Source organism: Colias philodice, chromosome 22 (genome assembly GCF_061535455.1).
Source record: "Colias philodice isolate Cphi_HAF_F1 chromosome 22, ilColPhil1 Martin Lab GWU primary, whole genome shotgun sequence".
Taxonomy (NCBI): domain Eukaryota; kingdom Metazoa; phylum Arthropoda; class Insecta; order Lepidoptera; family Pieridae; genus Colias; species Colias philodice.
In genome coordinates, this window is record NC_143107.1 from 5,076,525 (window position 1) to 5,099,044 (window position 22,520).

Sequence of the window (22,520 nt, forward strand, 5' to 3'; positions counted from 1 at the left end):
TTAGGGTGACTCTGCTTCCCCCGCCCAGCCGGGGACGGGACTAGAAAAGGTGTCCCAAAAAAATGTTTATCCCACAACTTAAAGGGTGGTAGTAACCACGGCTACCAAGGCATCCCAAATTCCACGTGGTCGACGAAGAATTAAGAGAAACCAAATAATTACATCTTTCATGACATTTGGCGCATGGAATGTGCGTACATTACTCGATTCTGACATAAATCTCTGTCCAGAAAGAAAGACTGCCGTCGTAGCTCGTGAACTCGGCCGGTACAAAGTGGATATAGCTGCACTCAGCGAGACTCATTTAGCTGACGAGGGCGAGCTTGTAGAACAAGGCGGTGGATACAAGTTCTATTGGAAAGGGACCTCAGCTTCTGAACCCAGGCGCTCTGGCGTCGGATTTGCCATTAAGACTCTAATTGCAAATAGACTTGAGGAGTGTCCGGTGTACATATCAGACCGCATAATATCTTTGCGATTACATATGACCAATAACAATTATCTCAACATCATATGTGTGTATGCACCTACACTAGATAAGGACGACGAAACTAAAGGCAGGTTTTATGATGAACTTACTCGAACTCTTGCGAAGATTCAACCTAGAGAAAAAGTTTTACTGATGGGCGACTTTAATGCGCGGGTTGGCTGTGACTATAAGGCGTGGCCCAAAGTTCTGGGGAAACATGGCGTGGGGAACATGAACAGCAATGGCCAGTTGTTGCTAAGTTTGTGTACGCAGTTTAACCTGTCTATTACTAACACACACTTCCAGCTCCCAGACAAATATAAAACTACATGGATGCACCCTAGGTCACGTCATTGGCATCTGATAGATTACGCAATTGTTCGACAAGTTGACATGTCCCAGGTTCTTATAACTCGCGTGATGCGTGGTGCTCATTGTTGGTCAGATCATAGATTAATATTAATAAAATTAAGGCTCCGCATGCGATACCCACGCAGATCCTGCAGAGTAAAGCCCACGGGTATTAATGTGGATAAGCTTTGGGATCCTGATACTCGCCAACAGTACATAGATATGTTAAATGATGAGGTTCTGTCGGGGAATAACGACGATGACCTCTTGGCTTGTTGGGGTAAGTTCTCATCACAAATTGTAACAACGGCTAAACAGGCCTTAGGTATTACGAAACGTAAGAATGAAGACTGGTTTGATGAGAATGATGCCGAGTTGTCTGAAGCTCTTCGTCACCATCGCACCCTCCTTAGACAATATGATCATAATGAACATCGAAATAACTATCTATTGGAAAAAATTAAAAAGAGTAATTCAGACCTAAGAAAACTAACACGTGACACTAAAGACAACTGGTGGCTCCGTAAATCCGAATATTTACAATGGCTTTCCAGCACCCAGCAGCTGGGTGAATTTTATGCTGAACTAAGGAAACTGGTTGGAATAACACCGCGTAACAGTGTGCCCCTCAGGTCTCATGACGGCACTCAACTTATTGTTGCCAAAGAAGATATTCTAAGACGATGGGCAGAATACTTCAATAGTTTACTAAATACCGACCGAACTCCAAACTTTCAATACATAAATAATCTCCCTAGTTCGCCGGAAGTTCCAGAGTTGGAAGAACCACCTTCGTTGCTGGAGGTAATAGGAGCCATCAGGGGGCAGAGTAATAAAAAAGCGGTTGGCGTGGATAATATACCTGGCGAATTGATTAAATATGGTGGAAATGAGATACATACTACTATTTGGCAGTTTTTTGTGCGAATGTGGAACGAAGAACTGCTGCCACCTGATTTTAAGATCTCTCGCATCTGCACTCTGTACAAAAACAAAGGTAGTCGATCAGATTGCAATTCCTACCGTGGTGTCTCACTCCTTTCTGTACCTGGTAAAATCTTTGCTAGAGTCTTGCTCAACCGTCTTCTTAAACTATCAGAAGAGCTCCTTCCGGAGACCCAGTTTGGCTTTCGTCCTGGCAGAGGAACCTGTGAAGCAATTTTTTCTGTACGACAGCTTCAGGAAAAAAGTCGCGAGCAAAGTCGACCATTGTTTCTCTCTTTTGTTGACTTAGAGAAGGCATTTGACAGTGTTCCTCGTCAGGCTTTATGGATAGTACTGCAAAAAGTAGGATGCCCAGAGAAGTTTCTTCGAATGATAAGGCTCTTTCACGACGACATGAGATGTTGCGTCGCTGTTGGTGGAGAGCAATCAGATTACTTTTCTGTTAGCTGTGGTGTTAAACAGGGTTGTGTTCTTGCACCAACACTATTTGCAATCTACTTTGCAGTCGTAATTAAGGACTGCATCGAAATGGCTCCTGTAGGAATAAGGATTAGGTTTCGAACGGATGGGAAGCTCTTCAATTTGGACAGACTACGTGCTCGTACTAAAGTCTCTCATACCATAATAACTGAAATTATGTATGCGGATGACTTGTGCTTTATAACGGACTCTTCTGACTCTCTTCAAAGGCTCATGACTGGTCTTGGTGAGTCATGCAGCAAATTCGGTCTCAAGATTAACATCCGAAAAACCGAAGTAATGTCATCGGGTTCAGTGAACCAACCATTGAATATCTGTCTCCACCAAGATGTCCTGAAGCCGGTAGGAAAGTTTAAGTACCTGGGTAGTATCATATCTTCGACGTGCGACCTCGAATGCGAAATAAATGCTAGAATTAACGCGGCGTCGGCTGCTTTTGGTAAGCTGAGACGGAAGGTACTTTGCTCTCATGATCTTAAAGTGGCGACAAAAGTGTCAGTCTACAAGGCTATAGTATTGCCCAATCTTCTATATGCATCGGAGACTTGGTGCCTCTATCGTAAACACATCCGCATTCTTGATCGCTTCCACTTGCAGTGCCTTCGTGATATACTAGGTGTTAAATGGTCTGACCGTGTCAGAAATACAGAAATACTTCGCCGCGCTAACACCGTCGGTATAGAAGCAGTTCTCATGCAACGACAATTACGTTGGTGTGGCCATGTGCTCCGGATGCCTGAAGAAAGGATAGCTAAGCGTATCTTCTACTGTGAGCTACAGGAAGGCAAACGTAAGCACGGAGGGCAACTGCTACGGTACAAGGACGTGTTAAAGCGGCACATGAAAAAAGGTGGCATCGATTCCTCAAGATGGGAGTCTCTGGCTAATGATCGCTCAAAGTGGAGACACCTGTTAAAGCAAAACATCAATGCTTTTGAGGAAGATCGTTGCAGGGATCTGGATGCCAAACGCGATGAGCTCAAAGCCCGACCACCTGTGGCAATTTATTATAATTATCAAGGAGGTGTTTTGACCTGCCCAAAATGTGACCGCACATTCCTCGCTAAAATTGGCTATATTAGCCATCTCCGAGCGCACGACAGGGCATTGTTGACTCACCGTAACGACGACACATAGCAGTCGCTGTAGCCGAAATCGGCAAGGAGTGATTATTAAATTCTTGAAACGTGATCCCCCAATTTCATCATTTTGAGGTGTCTAATCGATAGCGGGCAGTGACTTTTCATAATAAACTGTTAAAGAGTGTACTTAACACGCTCGTCGCTTCGCTCCTCGCTACCTATTTGAATATTTATGCCGGCCGCTGACGTGACTTGCTCGCTTCGCTCGCTTGGCTAGTGCGGTAGTTCAAAAGTAACCTAACTCGCTCGTCGCTTCGCTCCTCGCTACTTCTTTGAATATTTACGCAGGCCGCTGACGTGACTTGCTCGCTTCGCTCGCTTGGCTAGTGCGGTAGTTCAAAAGTTAACCTAACTCGCTCGTCGCTTCGCTCCTCGCTACTTCTTTGAATATTTACGCCGGCCGCTGACGTGACTTGCTCGCTTCGCTCGCTTGGCTAGTGCGCTAGTTCAAAAGTTAACCTAACTCGCTCGTCGCTTCGCTCCTCGCTACCTATTTGAATATTTACGCCAGCCGCTGCCGTGATTCGCTCGCTTCGCTCGCTTGGCTCGTGCGGTAGTTCAAAAGTTAATAAATATTTTCTACTCCGGGAGGCTGTCGACCTTCGAGGTTGCGCGGTGCGCGGGCAGCAAGCAGCCCGCGGTGCCGTCTTTTGCCGTTGCTATTCAATTACCCTTCCTACTATGGAAATTTCCATACAAAATTTTCGAAAAAAAAATTTCGCTTTTTAACAAAAATTTTTATATATCTGGAAGCGGACCAGGTTTTGAAGCATTTTTTACTTTGGCGACCCCGACCTACCTGCCACCGGTTCAGAGAGCCGTTGAATTATGTGATGTATGGAAAATGGAAACCGGGGGTCGGAGAGAAATTCTGAGTATGCAGTTTTGTAAATCTGGCCGATCAGAGCACAAAAGTCAATTTTCAGACCGATCGTAAAGTAACCGGCGCCACCATCTTGCCTCGAAAAATCGGCCATTTTTGAAAAAAAAAATTACGTCCAATTTGAAATTTCTCCATTGCCCTGGTAGCGCCCCATCTTCCTGATCATTTTTTAGTTCTACACCCCCCACCTATCTCGCGCCGTTTCGGAGAGCCGTCGAATTTCGCGTTGTATGAAACTCGGAAACCAGCCGTGGAAATTCAATTATGAGTATCCCACCTTAATGTGCGGCTCGATTAAAGCCCCTGTGCCAAGTTTCAGCGTGATCGGTCCAGCAATGGCCGTTTTAGAAATTGTATGGCGGCGGCCATTTTTTCCGCCATTTTGAATTTTTTTCACTATCTGTGGTAATTGCTCGAGGTTTACTACAAGTTTAGTTTGAGCACGGGCCGTTGACCGTCTTCGAGAGATGAGGGAAAGTTTAAGATTTCGTATTTTTCTGGATATCCTGGGAGCTGGGCGAGTACGAATGCATCATTGGTGTATTTCTCCGTTGCGCCACCTCGTCTAAATTTACGTTTTTATGTTTGCGCCAAAAATGGAAAAATTCCAAAATCGAGCGACCCACTACGGCTCCCTGGTAGCGTCCCAGGGTGGTGATCATTTTTAGTTCCGGGACCCCCCACCCAACTCGCACCGTTTCCGCGGGCCGTTGGATTTTGCGTTGTATGAAAGTTGGAAACTGGGGCCCGGAGCCACTCGAACGGGGCACCGATCGATTCGCCGGCTCGAACAGAGCACGTGTGCCAAATTTGAGACGTAAGGATTCATAAACGGCGATTTTGGCAAAGTACGGCGGCCATCTTGTTTTCGCGAAAATCCCCATTTTTCCACCACCCCTGGTAATCGCCACCAGTTCCGAGCATTTTTTGTTCAGACACCCCCCCTCCAGGTGCCACCGTTTCTGCGCACCTCCAGGGGTCCACTCGGTATTCGAAGGTGATCGAGATCGCTATATTTTTCCTCTGGTCGCTCGGCGCACCTCTACACGATCACGTCGTTATCCCCCCCACTTTCCGCATAGTTTCCGAGAAAAGCGATGTCAGTGAGTCAGTGAGTGGTAGTGTAGCTTTATATATATATGATAAAGAACAAAAAATCAAGATAAGAATGGGATAGAAAACGCGGCTTCTAGGCCTTCTTTCTAATTAAATATACCTAATAATACTTATAAATAAATCTTAGAAAATAAAAATAAATAAAATAAAAAGTTCATTTATTTGCCTTCACAACCTAAAACTATTACAAACGAACTAAATAAGTAGCATTTTCATTGTGAAACACTAGTGTCTGAAATAGCTATAATCTGAATAGAAAATACATGTAAAACGCATGCAACCTTTCCACAAGATAATCTTTTAATAAAATTATAGAAACACATATTTAACACTCCATTTAGTGTATGGAAATTTTGAGACAAAATATGTGCAATAACATTAGCTAGTATTACGAAAATTGCTGTTTCCATATTTTTTAAACCCACCTGTGTGCACTTACATTATATAGTCCTCAATTCGAATTCGAATTAAAAAACAAAAAACTATCAGAAAAATACAGCAATTTTTGTCACATCAATGTCACGAGAAATGTGAAAGAATTTTGCACAAAATTTCCAGTTATTTCGATTTCACCTCAATTTTCATGCGATAAAAATGGATTTTGTTTCGTTGTTAATTATAACAGTTTTGGGTTTGACGGTTTTGTTCTATTGCCTTCGACGTAAAGGTGGTAGAGAGGGCCCGTACTAATATATATTTTTATATGATATTTTAATAAAAAACTTGGGAGATAAAATGAGTTTTCATTGTTCCTTGGATCGATCCATTTTACCACATTTACAAGCTTAATTTTAATGATTTTTACCTAAATAAACTTATTATTACGTAGGTACTTTACGTAAGGAGTTAGGTTACACAAGTCAAGATATTTCTTGAGTCCATTTTCTTTCATATTAATAGTTAAAAACTTTAAAATTACTAATCGGATTGTAGAAGCTCAGTAACAAAATTCAAATCTCATTATTTATCTAGCTATTAGAAAATATTAATAAAATTGTATTATAGTATTACCTTATTTATACACTTACAATTATAGCTACTACTACAACTTGCGCCACATATACTACACAAATATATTATATATCCCATGAAACAGTTCATTAAAACGCAAATACAAAACTCTATTACTTATCAAAAGCGGCAAAAGTATCCGAACAAAAACGCATACTTACCAAAATAGCCTTCATCACATTAAGAGTTTTACAATAGACTCCATTCATTGAATTACACCACTTTTCCGGGTCATTTCCATCTCTTTTAAATATCGTCAGCAAATTCGCCGGGTTTTTAGCATTATCCCGGATCCGTCAGTCCACTTCAGGATTTACGGGGTTATAAAAAATCTTTGTATTAAGATTGTTACGGGTTTTCCCGAGATTTGGGTTAAATGTTCGGATTATGGGCATGTTTACGGGTACGGAAGGTGACAAATTTGTTTTTATAGTGAGGAAATAAGTGTTACGTCGTTATTACATAATTCCTTCTTTGTAGATATCAAACGCAAACTAAAACATGTATTTATTGAACTAGAATTCTTATTAAAATGTTGAAACACATAGATCAATGTTTACCATCGGTCGGAAAGCAGTTCTTACCGTTCAGAGCCGATTAAAAACTCTATAGCTGCTTTTTATCATGTCAATTTTTTATTTTAATCTTCATTTATGATAATTATGATAACAAATAATCTATTGTGGTTCTTAAGCTACTTCGTCACTTTCAAATCGGTTACCTACGTAATTAATTTATTAATATGTCTACTAAAGTGTATTGTAATGACTAAATATGATAATCACTTATTATTTATCTATTAAATATAAACATAACAGATTTGAGTATGCTATCTATGACCACTTTAAACATTATAAAATAAAATTACAAGCTATTGTACAATTATAGTGTTAAATAAAATGATACTAAAATGGTCTAGAAGCAAATTAAACACAACCTCTTTATTTCTTTCTCCTTTAGATTCATGCGAGTGGAAATTTTCTTTTACTTTTATTTCAGCTTGTACAATTCCATTACATGCTATAATAGTCTCAATTCTCGTATTATTTTTTATCAGAAATAGATAATTCTTATATTATATTCTTAACCAATGGGAAACGTATAAAATACGCAATAGAAAAACTGTATGCTACCGATATTAATTGAAAATTTAAATAAAAATTTACCAATCAACACAGATCTTGATCTCTCGGTAAAGTTAAAAGGTTGTCAAAAGTTTTTAATAAGAGCATTCAAAATCACAATGTGTTTTATTTGATTAAAAAACGTGTTTTAAATACACAGAAATGTATATTTTCCAAGATCATATTTAATGCGTACAGTAGAAAAAATGACACACAATATCGTAAGTTTGCAAAAACTCAATAATTAGTAACTCAAAACAATGTAAAGGATAGCGTTGTTAGCGTCTATTCTCTCAAATCCTACTAAATCTAGTACAAATATAAAGCCTAAATCCACATTTTGACTGCGTGACATCATGCATCATTAACTAATGAGCAAGCTTGTCAACAATATCAGGTAATACCACGGATAATTATAATACTATAGTAATACTAAGATTAGTATGACCGTCAGTCGTTGAACAATTAGTATTGATTAATAGACATGCGTCGTGCATTTGATTACAAGTGTTAAATTATAAGTCGTATCACACATCTTTTTATCTATACTTAATATTATGAAGCTGAAGAGTTTGTTTGTTTGAACGCGCTAATCTCAATAACTACTGGTTCGATTTGAAAAATTCTTTCGATGTTAGATAGCCCATTTATCGAGGAAGGCTATAGGCAATTTATCATTACGCTAAGACCAACAAGAGCGGAGCCATGCGGGTGATTAAATATATATTTCTAGAACCAGCATTACCTTCTAGAAAGATAAAGAAAGTTCCAGAAAGTTCTTTTCGCTGTATGATGTCATGCTAATGGAATTGCTCGAAAATTATTCTTTACAATTACCAGAAAATGTGGTGACAGTAATACTTGGAATATTAATTTAACTATGCTTTAATATTAAATTTTATAAACTTGTAGATACGTAAAATAATATATTTTATCAAGATAATAATTTTCCTAGCATGTGAATTCGTTTTCAATATTGAAAATTATATGGATAATACAATACAGATAATCTTATATATAAAAATGAATCGCAAAATGTGTTGGTAAGCGCATAACTCGAGAACGGCTGAACCGATTTCGATAATTCTTTTTTTATTATATTCCTTGAAGTACGAGGATGGTTTTTATGTAGAGAAAACGGAAATATGTACCACGGGCGAAGCCGGGGCGGACCGCTAGTAATTGATATAAATAATAAAATCTTTGTTATAGTAAAGAATTCACAACGCATAGTTTTCTATAGAAAGTAGTTCCATTATAATTTTAGTATAATATCACCTTACACGTAGTAAATTTAATTAAGCCTTGTTCATAACTAGGCTTACGCTGTGGGAAATGTCATATTTAGTAATATTACAATCTGTGCTCCATTTCTTTAATACGAATTTAATTAATATCTTGTATATTGTAAAATCGTAGGCCGCTGTTGGAAGAAAATCTTTTTTTAGGGTTCCGTAGCCAAAATGGCAAAAACGGAACCCTTATAGTTTCGTCATGTCCGTCTGTCCGTCTGTCCGTCTGTCCGTCTGTCACAGCCGATTTACTCGGAAACTATAAGTACTACAGTGATGAAATTTGATGGGAATATGTGTTGTATGAACCGCTACAAAAATATGACACTAAATAGTAAAAAAAAGAATTGGGGGTGGGGCCCCCCATACATGTAACTGAGGGATGAAATTTTTTTTTTCGATGTACATACCCGTGTGGGGTATCAATGGAAAGGTCTTTTAAAATGATATAAAGTTTTCTAAAAAACATTTTTCTTAAAGTGAACGGTTTTTGAGATATCAGCTCTCAAAGTCGTAAAAAGTATGTCCCCCCCCCTCTATTTTTATAACTACGGGGTATAAAATTCTAAAAAAAATAGAGGTGATGCATGCTAATTAACTCTTTCAACGATTTTTGGTTTGATCAAAGTATCTCTTATAGTTTTTGAGATAGGTTGATTTAACTGTAATTTATTATATTTGCTGCTACGGAACCCTTTGTGCGCGAGCCCGACTCGCACTTGGCCGGTTTTTTTAGGTAGCTAAACTACGTAAACATGTGTGAGTTATATTTCTGTAATTCTAAACAATTTCAAAAAAAAAAAGATATACTTACCTACCATTTGAAAGCTGGAAAAAGCAATATGTGCCATTTTATTCATTCCTGCTACCTTAAAACAAGTGACTAAAAAAAGTAAAAATTAAATTCATTAAATACAGATAAACCTACAATCATAATATTTGGTTATTTTTGTGTCCTAGATTTGAAATCGAACAATTTTTAGAATAATTAAATTGTGATTTATTCATATACTGATAAACTTAATACTATTATATTGCATACAAACGCAAGAACACGATAGAATATTAATAGTGCTATTATAAGAAATTACACGCGAGACCGGGTTAAATATTAGTTTGAATGTAATAAGAATATACTGCGATTCTACACAGCTACCTAATTGTTGTAGGTAGTTGATAACAAATCGCAGCAAGTCAACGACTATTAATTAGCAAAGTGAGGGTAGTTGGGTCGAACGTCGTATAAACAACGTCCGATCTCCTAGGCCGTCCGATTCGTACGAATGCGCCACGAATGCGTCAAAGGAAAGCGGCTTTTTATAGTATTCGACAGCTAAGCATGTTCAGACATGAAATAATGACAACTACATTGACAAAACTATTCATCCACAAAAATATTAAATCAAAAGTTACGTCTAACACTATATTATATGATATCAAACAAATGTAATATAAGAAAATTGGAATGCCAGAACCAGTGCACTTGGGATTTAGCCAGCTGGACTATCTCATTACATATTCGCTCATAAATATGTATCGAGTATATTTATCTTGCATCGATCAAGTTAAGCTCGTTTTAATTTTGTTTGCTGACGTTTTTATGCAAAACTAGTGTTGATATAGTGTTTGCTGTATGGTAAGTTGAGTGCTTCCAAAAGACAAATTTTTAAGAACGGGAAATAGGAATAGATCTAGAATATCGGTTTCAAGAAGACGTATACACTATGCAGGATGTTATTATTAAGTTAAATTAAATTGTAAAAAAATGATTATATTTAAAAATATAATTAAAAATCTATTACAATATTAAAACTCATATTGTTACAATTTACAATTTATCACATTTAATGTTTGCTTATAGCATCTTAATTTTTATTTCATCAAATATATTTTTCATAATTAAGGCTTCATTTGTTTTGTTATTATAACAGCAATGTGTCTATGTGTCTATGTCCAAAATGCACAGACCAAAAACGCGTGTATGAAACATAAAATCGTCACTCGTAGTCACAATTCCAAAGAACTTCTAAATGAGCGCAAAATATACCACAGTGTAAAGGATCCATGGTGCACTCATAATTTTATATTTCCTTACATAATAGCACTTATATGCGGTTGAAGCGTCACTTCAGACAGCTTTGTTAACTTTTACATTAATTACACCCTGTATTATGGTCCTTCAAGCCGGATAATTGCAATGTTTTTTCTTTGGTGACAGATGCGGTTTTAACGATGCTGTTTGATGTTATCTATATTATCTGCATAAATAATATTTACACATAACAAAAAGCAATATCTAAAAAATAAATTACATACCCTTCGAATGTAGATCTCTGATCATTTTTGAAACTTTATTTTAAATTAAATTTATTATTTTTTTATTAAAGGTTACCTATTACAAAAATAACTCAATAATTAAAATGTATGTTCTTTTGTTTCAGATAATAATCTTCGAAATGGAACGACCTTAACAGGACCTTCACTGGCAAAGCTCATCAGCTTTTTATTGTAACACTAGCGGTCCGCCCCGGCTTCGCCCGTGGTACATCATATTTACGTTTTCTCTACATAAGAACCATCCTCGTACTTCAAGGAATATAATAAAAAAAGAATTATCGAAATCGGTTCAGCCGTTCTCGAGTTATGCGCTTACCAACACATTTTGCAATTCATTTTTATTAAGATTTTATCAATTGTGTAAAAACCGGAAGACCTTTAATTTGTAAAGTATGTTTTCAGATAATAAAGTATAGTTTTGAAATATCGTTTTATTATTCCAAACAATCCTATTTACACTCTAAGCTATATTAATTATTTCTAAAATTGTATAACAGTCACAGCTGCTAAACCACTATTAGAAATCACATCTTTCAACCCGTATTTACCAATAAAGTCCACATGAAACACGCAAGACAAAATCCAATATGTCATTTATTTCCAAGAAGTAATTGCAGCACTCAATACGCCTTCCTTGGGGATAGCTTGCTCTTCTATTGTGTTATATTGTGCAAAATAAAATGCATTCTAGTCGTGCTCCGCTCCGATTTATCGAAGGTTCTTTTATATTTTTATGGTTTACCTCCAGTGCTTGCTTGCCCAGGTTGTTGAAGCAATTGTTTTTGTTATAAACAATTTATAGCTGGGCCGTCTGTTGAACAAGAGATTTTTGGCCAGTTTACACGGGCTTAGTAACTAAGTGCTTAGTGCTTGTGTGAACTGTGACATAAGTGCTTGGATAGTGATGGTGAATAGTACAAGATAATAGAAATCGATCTATCTATTTTTTAAGCGACTAGTCTATACCTGACCGTATTGTTGTTACTGACCATGTAAACAGCTCGACAATTTAGTTAGTGACAAGTGAAACAAAAACCATTTCGAATGGCTGGTCACTAATAAAACTTACTAGCTCCTAATTGTAAACGGTAACTTCTTACTTATCAATATCGGGACTCAGTGGTTTTATTTACCAAGTTCATGGCTTTGACCAACTACTTTGTACCAAACTAAAGGTCACTAGCCAAGTTTCCTTACATCAGATAACTACAGTATCATCAGGCTATAAATAAATTATCATAACGTAACGTGATTCTTATCACGACACCCTAATCACCCCTAATGACACTACCCATTACTCTGCAGCCATTTTATCTCCTTATTTTAATGTTGAGACCGCGTGCTGCCATCATTAGTATGGGATTCCGTTGTTTTACCGTTACGAATTTGAATTTTAAATCGTCACTAATAGGGGTGTTATTACGTTAATTTCTTTTGTCTGGATTATATTTATTGGGTTCGTTGTACACCTCGTTTTATGGTGTAATTGTTTCGTTAGAGCGTTATTGTATAGATGTTAATTAATGTAAGGTGAATTGATGGTGCACATAAATTTTGTTGCTTATTATACAATCGAATTCGATTACTACAATTGTAAGGGCTACTTAGAATTTTATCCGCGTTTTGACTTTATTTCAAAGGTGAAATATTGTCTTGACTATTCAATAATGTACGTATTATAATAGTCTTGAAGAAAATAAAACGAGCTCATTTTTCAAACGTCCACTATAAGAGAATATATAATTAATATAATAAGCTACAATCTCACTTTTTCTATCATCAAGCAAAACCATTTTAAACAAATTGCATTCGCTTATCACGCGACTGATCGTGTTAAATTATAAAAAATGTAATTTCCATCCCGAAAGAGAATAACTTTAGAAAAATGTAAATTCACTGAAATATTCATTTAGTCTTTCGTGGGATGCAAATTTCGCAACAAAAATTTTGCTCCTCGCGCTACCTGCTTTAAACTTTAATATAAATAACGTACCTTCCTTTGCGTAGCGTTTTCCGCATAAATTCAGAAGGTTGTTCATCTCTCGGAATTATAACGGAGGTGCCTTTACGACTAGCTGGGGCTTTCCTGTATGGAATATGAGAGGGCTCATAAAGGTGACGGCTTCACTTGATTTCTTTACACCTATGCTGCCCTGGTACTTTGAAGTTTAACCAATTATGGCCGACCTTGCTTTGCTAACTTTCTAGTAATTATTTAATTCAACATAAAATATTATTTAAAGTTACATTTAGCAAACAGGTATCTAATTTAGACTAAGCAGTTTTTAACATACTTTATCATGTTTAAAATTTTACCTCTTGGCTCTTAAATAACAAAATGTAGAAATATACTTAGGCCAGGAATAGCGACCGATAGGTAAATCGTCTACATTCAATTTATGTACCTATTTAATTAATTATTAGTCTACTAGTATAGTATTATAATAACATCTTCGCATAGACAAAACTATAAAGAATATATCCGATAGATAGAGATAATATTTGATTTCGCAATACAATATAAAACATAATTATAAAGGAAGAAAATTCCGTCTGATTCAACAAGAAGTTCATTCCCTAGATTGTTTGACCCCAGAAAGGTAAGTTCGAGAACTTTTATAAGGTTCTCAATTACAGCAAGTATTTAACGAAAACAGTTTGAATAGACAAACTTTATATAAACATAAAGCGATCCGTTCCAATGGTTTTTACGTTGATTTAATACAAAACTTTGCCAATAACCGAAATGATATTCCCGATTATATTTTGTAATACAAATAGTCCTAAACCAATGTTAATTTAAAGATTTGTTTAACTTGTTAAAAGCATTCCGATTGTTTTGTTTGTATTTAAATATATTACTGGTTTTGAACGCGTTATATTTATTTAATAGCGAATATCAATCCATTGCTATGGAATATTTTTTGTATTTTATTAAACGAATTTAAAAAAGGCGGAGGTTCTCAATTCGACAGATTTTTTTCTGGCTTTGTCAAACTTCAGAACTTTCAACTGTTTTTTGTTTAAATAATAATTATTTTAATACGTTGTATTCTTAAAATTATTGTTTACTTAAAATTGTATAACATCTTTGTAATTTAAATTTGTATTGAAACTAAAATAAAAATACGTTTGTACGACTATATTGCATAGTATTGCACAGTTACCATAATATTTTCCTTATTACTGCCTGACATGAAAATCTTAAAAAATAGTTATAAATCGTAATAGCATTTTGAACATTAAATTTTGATTGAACTGAACAAAAGATAAATTACATACATTTTGTTGACGTTGATAAACCAATATTAATGAATTACACTCAATTTGACAGTCTATTTTATTTGTATCGCACTGATTATATAATTATGTACATTATAATTATTAATGCGCAAATCGTATTTCGATAATCAAGTTCGTTGTGAATTATAATCGTATTTTCAACCGACTTCAGAAAAGGTGGGGGTTCTCAATTAGATGTTTTTTTTTAGTTCGTTACCACAGAACTTTCAACATTAAAATCCGTTCTGATTTTAATATTTTTTACTGCTACCACCAGCGTGGCTCCTGTTTGTCTTAGCGTGATGATATAGAGCCAATTATAGCCTTCCTCGATAAAACAATAGGCTACCTTACAATGAAATACTTTATCAAATCCGACCAGTAGTTTCTGAGTTTAGCGCATTAAAACAAACAAACTAACAAACTCTTCAGCTTTACAATAGCATGGAGATTTGTAAGCTGGTACCTCCCATGTAATCCCATTTAAATTTAGTCTAGTTCTGACAACAAAAGTTGTTTACTTTTTAGTTACAAAAATAACAATTATTGAATGAATTTCCACCTCGTTAGCCACAAAATTAAGACGCCTTCAACGAAACAATTAACACAAGAAATATTCCCGCAAATGTTCGCAAAACATCAAGCCAACTAGACGTAAAACCTAACTCAATTTCGTTTTCAAGCACTCAAACTATATATATAATTCTAGAACAAAAGTTCGTCTGTAAGTCGAAACATTGCAGTACATTTTAACGCAATTTCTCTAAGAGCGTTATGGTCCGGGAGCCAGCAGCAGATTTTATGACCAAGTTCCTCTCAAGCGGTAATTAGTAAAATGCATCAAAGTATAGTATTATGAAGCCTCGTGAACGTCAGCTGGAGCTCGGTTGGGGGGAAGAGCGGTTGTAGCCTCCCGTATCAGCTGACGGTTTTTCCACCAAGATACAGCCAGCTGACATATATATTTATCCACAGTTACATATAAGCTATCATCAAGTAAATTTTTGTTTGAGAGGAAATAACGTAAAATAAATTTTACTTTAAATTTAACTTTCATGTTCGAGACACCAGCTGACGTATAATACACCATGTTGTAACCAGCTGACTATTTTTTTTCGTTGAGATATTGGGTTAGCTACAATTTGACAAATTTTTAGCTGAGAGGAAATGAATGAATGAATGTATTTTTTTTCCTATGTGCGTGGGAGGCTACAACCGCTCACCCCCCCAACCGAGCGCCAGCTGACGTTCACGAGGCTTTATAATACTATACTCTCATGCGTCTGACGAATTATCTCTTGAGAGGAAATAGTTAACCAAATTTGCACCTGGCTCCCTAACCATTATGTTTATTCAGACAATTAACGTGATTCTTAACAAGTGCAATGATGGAAAGACTGGTTGTATTAAATAGCTTGCGAATTAACTGAAGTATTATATTTCAAAGATTGTTTTACTTTTCAACCGCCTTTAAAAAAAACAGGTTCTCAATTCAACCATTTTAATATATAACTTCTATTGGGTGAACTGACTGATTGTGTTTAGTGTGTTCTTTGTCTATTTCAGACCATTTGAAAGCGGTTAATTTTTTTTTAAGAATTATGTTTTTGTTTAATTTCATGTACTAAAACTGATAGCTAGCTGGAAATAAGGATGAAATCATTTATGTTAACTCGTGTCTGTAAAGAAAAAAGAAAATCGATTAGTGAAACAAAAATGAATAATGCATCTGACCCATACCCTAAAAGAGAACTTGGGACATCACAAAAGCTAAACTTTTTCTTTAAAGCAATTTGCATATAACATAATACATAATTTTTATACAATAACTAGTTAAGTACTTTATACATAAGAATCTATTACGAAATTTCAGTGAAAAATAAAATAAATATAATAATAGTAAGTAGCCTTATAGCCCAAGGGTCGCTGCAGTAAAACGAAAGACGCAAGCTTGAGAGCCGGGTCTTACGATCAAATAAAACATTATAAAAGAAAAGTGTAATATGGACACTAAAAGTAGAAAGTTTTTATGGTAAAGTATAAATGCAACACCTGATGGTAGAACTGTAGTTTGTACATTATTTCTATATACTACTTCTGTAGTAGAGCAACTACATATAATTATAGACTCGTAGTTACTAACCTTAAACCTAAATATTCATGAAAAACGTTTAAACGTTTAAATTTAAAATTGACTTTTAATCTAGTTGTTTAAACAAGACCTTTTCATTATATTAAAGGCTAGTTCAACTAATTTTATTTCGTAAATAAAAACTAGCTTTACATGCAAAAAAGTCACATCCACGAACGAAGTCTCAAGCAAACAAAACCGATTGAATAAACCACGTGTTACCGAGACGCAAATATTCTATTAACCATTTTTGCACCCGTTCCAAGCATTAATATTGTACAAATGTGACACACCATGTACACGTTTTCACTAAATTTTTGCAGTGAAAATCTGCGAACAGAATTCATATTAAAACAGTCTAAAAAGCCGTATTATTGTAGCGTACGTTCGTGCAGTCTATAAAACATTTGAACTCATTTAAGGCTCTACCAGCGGTAAATCTAAGAACACCTTAGTTTTATTCAGCCAATTAGCGTTTAGTATTTAAGCAAGCTGTGTAACGGCTTGAAACGTTAGTTCACTTTTATACTAGCATTACTTTAGTGAATGGCTTATTTTAGATTTATTTTCCTTTTAATTGAATTTCCGTTTACACTGCCACTTTTCACGGTTTATGTGATGAATGAAGAGCGTAAAAACAATATACATACAGGTTTTTTGAAATTGAATTTTTTAAAATTTCTTTAAGTTTTATGCCAGTTTTTTTCCACCTTAAAGTGCTCATACAGAAACTTAATAGTAGAAATGAGATCCCCGTAACCTCTTTTACTATTTTTTCTAAGTATAAGTGCTTTGCTTACCAACGACTATCAATATAACTTCCATTCTCTATCGACAAACAACAGAAAACAATCTGTATTATGTATATTTCAATTGCTAATAAGTACATAACCATAACGCGATTTTAAAACACACATTAAAATACGCAAGTACTACTGAAAACTCGAAACACCGTAGCAACCATTCTAAGTTTATCAAAACAGCGTCTCAAGAAATTAAAGAATACATAAAAGAGATTTATTTCTGCCGTCTTCAACTAGCAACGTACCTAGAAATGGTGTGTAATAAATCTGTCTTTCGTTTCACCCTAGCGTTGGAATTGTTATGAAACAACTATAAATACAGCAGGAATATAGAAACGAAAATATAATGCCTGTTCGATCTCATGTTTGTACAGTTTATCTCATAGTTTCGCGCTTGTTCCGTTCCTAATGCGGTATTGAGATTTTCTTTTAGATAGCGCTTTATATGGAATGGTTTTCTGTGTAGGTTCTTCGAGAACGTGTTATGTTGAAAATACTGCTAAATTCAGTTACCATGAAATTTGGTGTTGAAAATCTGTAAATATATCTATAATTAAATGCTTCTAATTTAATGTTTTTTGTTATGATCCTTGCCACTGCAGACAATTTGTCCCCTACTAAAATGTAACTCTTGTCTTGTTTATAACAAGGATTTTTCATGATGTTCTTCTTACTATTACCGCAGTATATTTACCTGTATTAACTATAACTATACATTTCCTTTAATATCTGTTTTAGGGCCGATTTTTCAATGCTTGGATAAAACTTATCCGTCCAATAAAGTATTACACGATAATATTAAAATGTCACGTAAACTGTCAAATACGGGCAATTAGAATACGTTTTTAAAATGGTAGTTTTATACATTATTCGATGAATTAAGTTTTAACCAAGTACCTATAATAAATACAACAATATCAATTTAAAATAGCAACTAATCAACTGGCATACATCAATCGAGCCTACCGAACACGTGGCCACAAATTGACATATTGGTTGGGAGTTGGCTAGTTACCCAACGTAGAGCAATTAATATTTAGTTTTAGGAATATATTGGTAGTATTTATGTATTTATGGTTAAGTAAAGCTAATAAGAGTGCCTATAAAGCTATAAGTATAGAACAAAGTATCAGATTATTGTTAATTCAGAAGGTATTCTTGTGTTCGCGCTTGAAACCTTTAATTTTTAGTTATTCATAAACAAATATTTATGTTTTTCAATTTGTAGGGACATATCAAATTCAAAAATTCACGCGAGATAAACAATAGGCAAAGCAAATAAATCACGTTAAGTGTTAACACAATTTACGAAACGAATTAGTGTTTCAATTTCAAAGCTATCCTACTCCTACTAACTAATATTATAAATGCGAAAGTTTATGAGGATGCTACGGAACCGATTACAATGACATTTCGCACACTTATAGATAAAAACTTGAATTAACACATAGTATAGGTTTTATCCCGAAAATCCCACGGGAACGGGAAGAAGTCGCGGGCCGAAAGCTAGTCTAACAATAATTTAAGCTCGAACATACATCACTCTGCTATAAAACATTATTAATTAATACTTATAAAAGAATATTATCATTAATATGATAAGATTATAAGAGTCACACAAAAAGATAATGACTAAAGAATATCGATCAGTGAAACAGATGTGAAATGCATCTGCCCCATTAAGCAAAGGGGACTTTCAGAGGTAGTTAGAAACTTGTGAAGTTTTGATAGAAACTACACTTCAAAGAGATATTCTACATTACATATGCTATTGCTGAACTAAAAGATTCTGCTTAATGCTATACGTTCATTTAATTTACATTATATAAATGTGACTAGAATATGATTCTGTAATGTTCTACCATATGTTGTTTAAAATGTATAATTGTATTTATCAAAAGTACCAATCAAGCGCATGTGAAATCAGTGATAAATAATTTTATTTGTGAAAATGTATTATAATGATACATAATAATATAATATACTCACGCTCACTAAAACTTATTGATTATCTCACTGAGATTTTACTCAAATTTAATATAATTTATTTGGAAATAAATAATAAGTTCGTATATTGTGGAGCTTTTAGCTCAAAATTAAGTTTTAATGTACTTCTAGTTTAAAACAGAAGACGAATACAATCGTTTTTAGAAAATTATAATTTCAGCCAAATCCCTTTGGTCATGATTCCTGAAAAAATATCAAATTAAGTAAATAAAATTAATTGGAATTAACACAGTATTTCTTCTTAAAAAAGTAAATATAAATCAGGCAACACAAACAATATCGCAACAAATAACAAAACCCGTAGATCAAAATTTACAAGTCATGCGCCTAACATGTTCAGCGTTACCACTTAAAACGTATCACGCAAAAACCGACCTTATTAACCCATCAACACTTCACTCCATAATTAACTATCGCGTGCAGTTTTTTGTTACTTTTAGTTCTCTAACCCGAGGGTATTAGGGAACTCTTGGAAAATCTGGGGAAGTACGTGTGGAGAGTTGGAACGAGGGAGGCATAGTAATGAAGCTGATTATTTACTAAGTTTTATAGTAACTCGGCTTATTAAACCTCCAATACGATGAAATAACTATGAATAAAGATTGCGTGATTTTGGAATATTTGCTGCGATATGAGATGGTCTTGGATGGATCTTTGGTAACATGTTGAGCTTGATGTTTCTTTAATCATAAAATTATCGGGCTCTAGTTTATGATTGGGTAAATTATGAAATACAATAATTATTAATAGATTATGAAACCATTTTCAAATGCAGCTATGTATGTTTTATCGTGTAAAAGATGGGTTGACAAGCGCGCAAACAATTCAATATTCCAATGCAAGTATAAGGTAATTAATAAATGTTGCCAAAAATTGTATTTCTGTTTGACATGCTTTCACGCCTTAACGACGCCACAGATTATAAATATTAGATAAAATATGAAATATAATATTTCAAATATCAATGTTATAGTTTTATTTAATTAACACAACTGTTTTGTATAATCATTTAATCAAATCATATTCCTGACTGAGTTTTTACCTATTTTGTACTTCTCCTTTTATATCGTAGAATAGTTTTCCATCCAGTTTAATTGTATTCTCAAGTGTTGTAATAACGTCGGGTTGAGGATTCCGTTATTAATTTTGTACAGTTACATGGAAATTGATATTTAAACTGAATAATTTAAGGCTATTCTAATAAAATTTAATATTACAGAATACATAATATGTTAAGCCTAAAGGTTTTAAACTGTAAAGTATGACCAAGATGCGACTGCACTCTGATGACGTCACTGATTTGAGTTTAAATTTGAATTTGAATATCTCTTAATTTGGCTTCATTCGTTTCAAGACGCACATGCCTCAGAGGCATGACTCTTGCTCATGCCTCATGTGTTTCATTTTACTTTTAATTTATAGATGTGTAGTCGTGCCCCGCGGTTTTACCGGCATTGCTCCGCTCCTATTGGTCTTAGCGTGATAATATATATGATATATAGCCTATAGTCTTTCTCGATAAATGGGCTATCTAACACCGAAAGAATTTTTCAAATCGGACCAGTAGTTCTTGAGATTAGCACGTTCAAACAAACAAACAAACTCTTCAACTTTATAATATTAGTATCGAGAGCGTATAGGTACATTTTTTGTGTTTAATAAATTTTCACTTTGTTTAGAAATGAGATTTAAAAGCAAACAAAACATTTCCCACTATCTTTCTACTGTTTTGTCCTTACCCCGTCCTACATTGAATTCTCGGAAAAATCCATTAACCTTTCAAATATTGTCATCAAGAAATTTCCCGTACCATGATGTATTGAAGCCGTTTTTTTTCCAGTGTGGAAAAATGACAGCGCTATATAGGTCGTCTAACGCCATCACTTTCCCACACTGGAATTAATGCTGCTATAAGACATTATTATTCGTCAATGAATAATATATATCGCCGTTATCTAGTTGAATCGGATATTTGATTGAATGACTAGCGTGTTCATTGAATGACGACATTCAAGTGATGTTAATGGCCGAACGTTTATACTATATCTATACTAATAGTATAGAGCTGAAGAGTTTTGATTGTTTGTTTGTTTGAATGCGCTAATCTCAGGAACTACTGGTCCGATTTTAAAAATTATTTCGGTGTTAAATAGCCTATTTATCGAGGAAGGTTATAGGCTATATATCATCACGCTAAGACAAACAGGAGCGGAGCACTGCGGGTAAAACCGCGGGGCACAGCAAGTCTAGTATACAATATGAATGGGATGTGAAGTGAAACTGCGAAGCTTGTTAGCGGAATGCTGCCACTAACTTGCCGAACTTGACAGTAAATTCAATTGAATCAAGCTGATATTGATTTTAAAAATTTGCGTTGAATATTCCTAGTTTGCTCGCATTAAAATTTCTGATTGAAAGCAAAATGAAACAGAAAAGTTAGTATAAAACGTTGGAATAACTACTTATTTTTAAATGAATTATCATTGGAATATTAAAAACGTGTAGCTTTGACATCTGTGTAAAACAGATTTTTATTTTTAAGTACAATTCATTATAAGGATATTAGTAACTCCTACCCACAAGTTTTACCACTGGCATTCAGAAATTATAGTATTTTTATGGATTTTTATCGCGATTTATTCAAAAATCCCGATGCATAAATTAATTAATTTCTCAATGTATAATACACGCTTAAAATCAAACTCGAATTTACCACCTATATTAGATACCACCTAATCCACGAAAATGCTAGTCTGTTTTTATCAAAACTTACTATTTCTATCTGATGAGCAAAGTGGCAATGAATATTTTGGTAATGAGTAAATGACAAATTTTATACAAGAAAAATAATGCAATTCTTACAAAAGTATACTACGAGCAAAGTCAGAAGTATCAGCTAGGATGAACAACCGCGTCCCCTTGACGTGGCATTTGAGGAAATCCAAGACTTTAATTTCGTTTCAGAAACAAACAAAGGGAAGACCCCATTGTTTTAAATGTAAAACAGAGATAAAAGATATTTAATTCGCTAAGACTTTGCATTAGAATTTGAATAGGACTATTTTTCTGGCCTTAATTACAGCTAAGTGCATTATAAATAAGGTTTCTTCAATTAAAACGCTATTGGAATTAGAGTTCTAAATATTG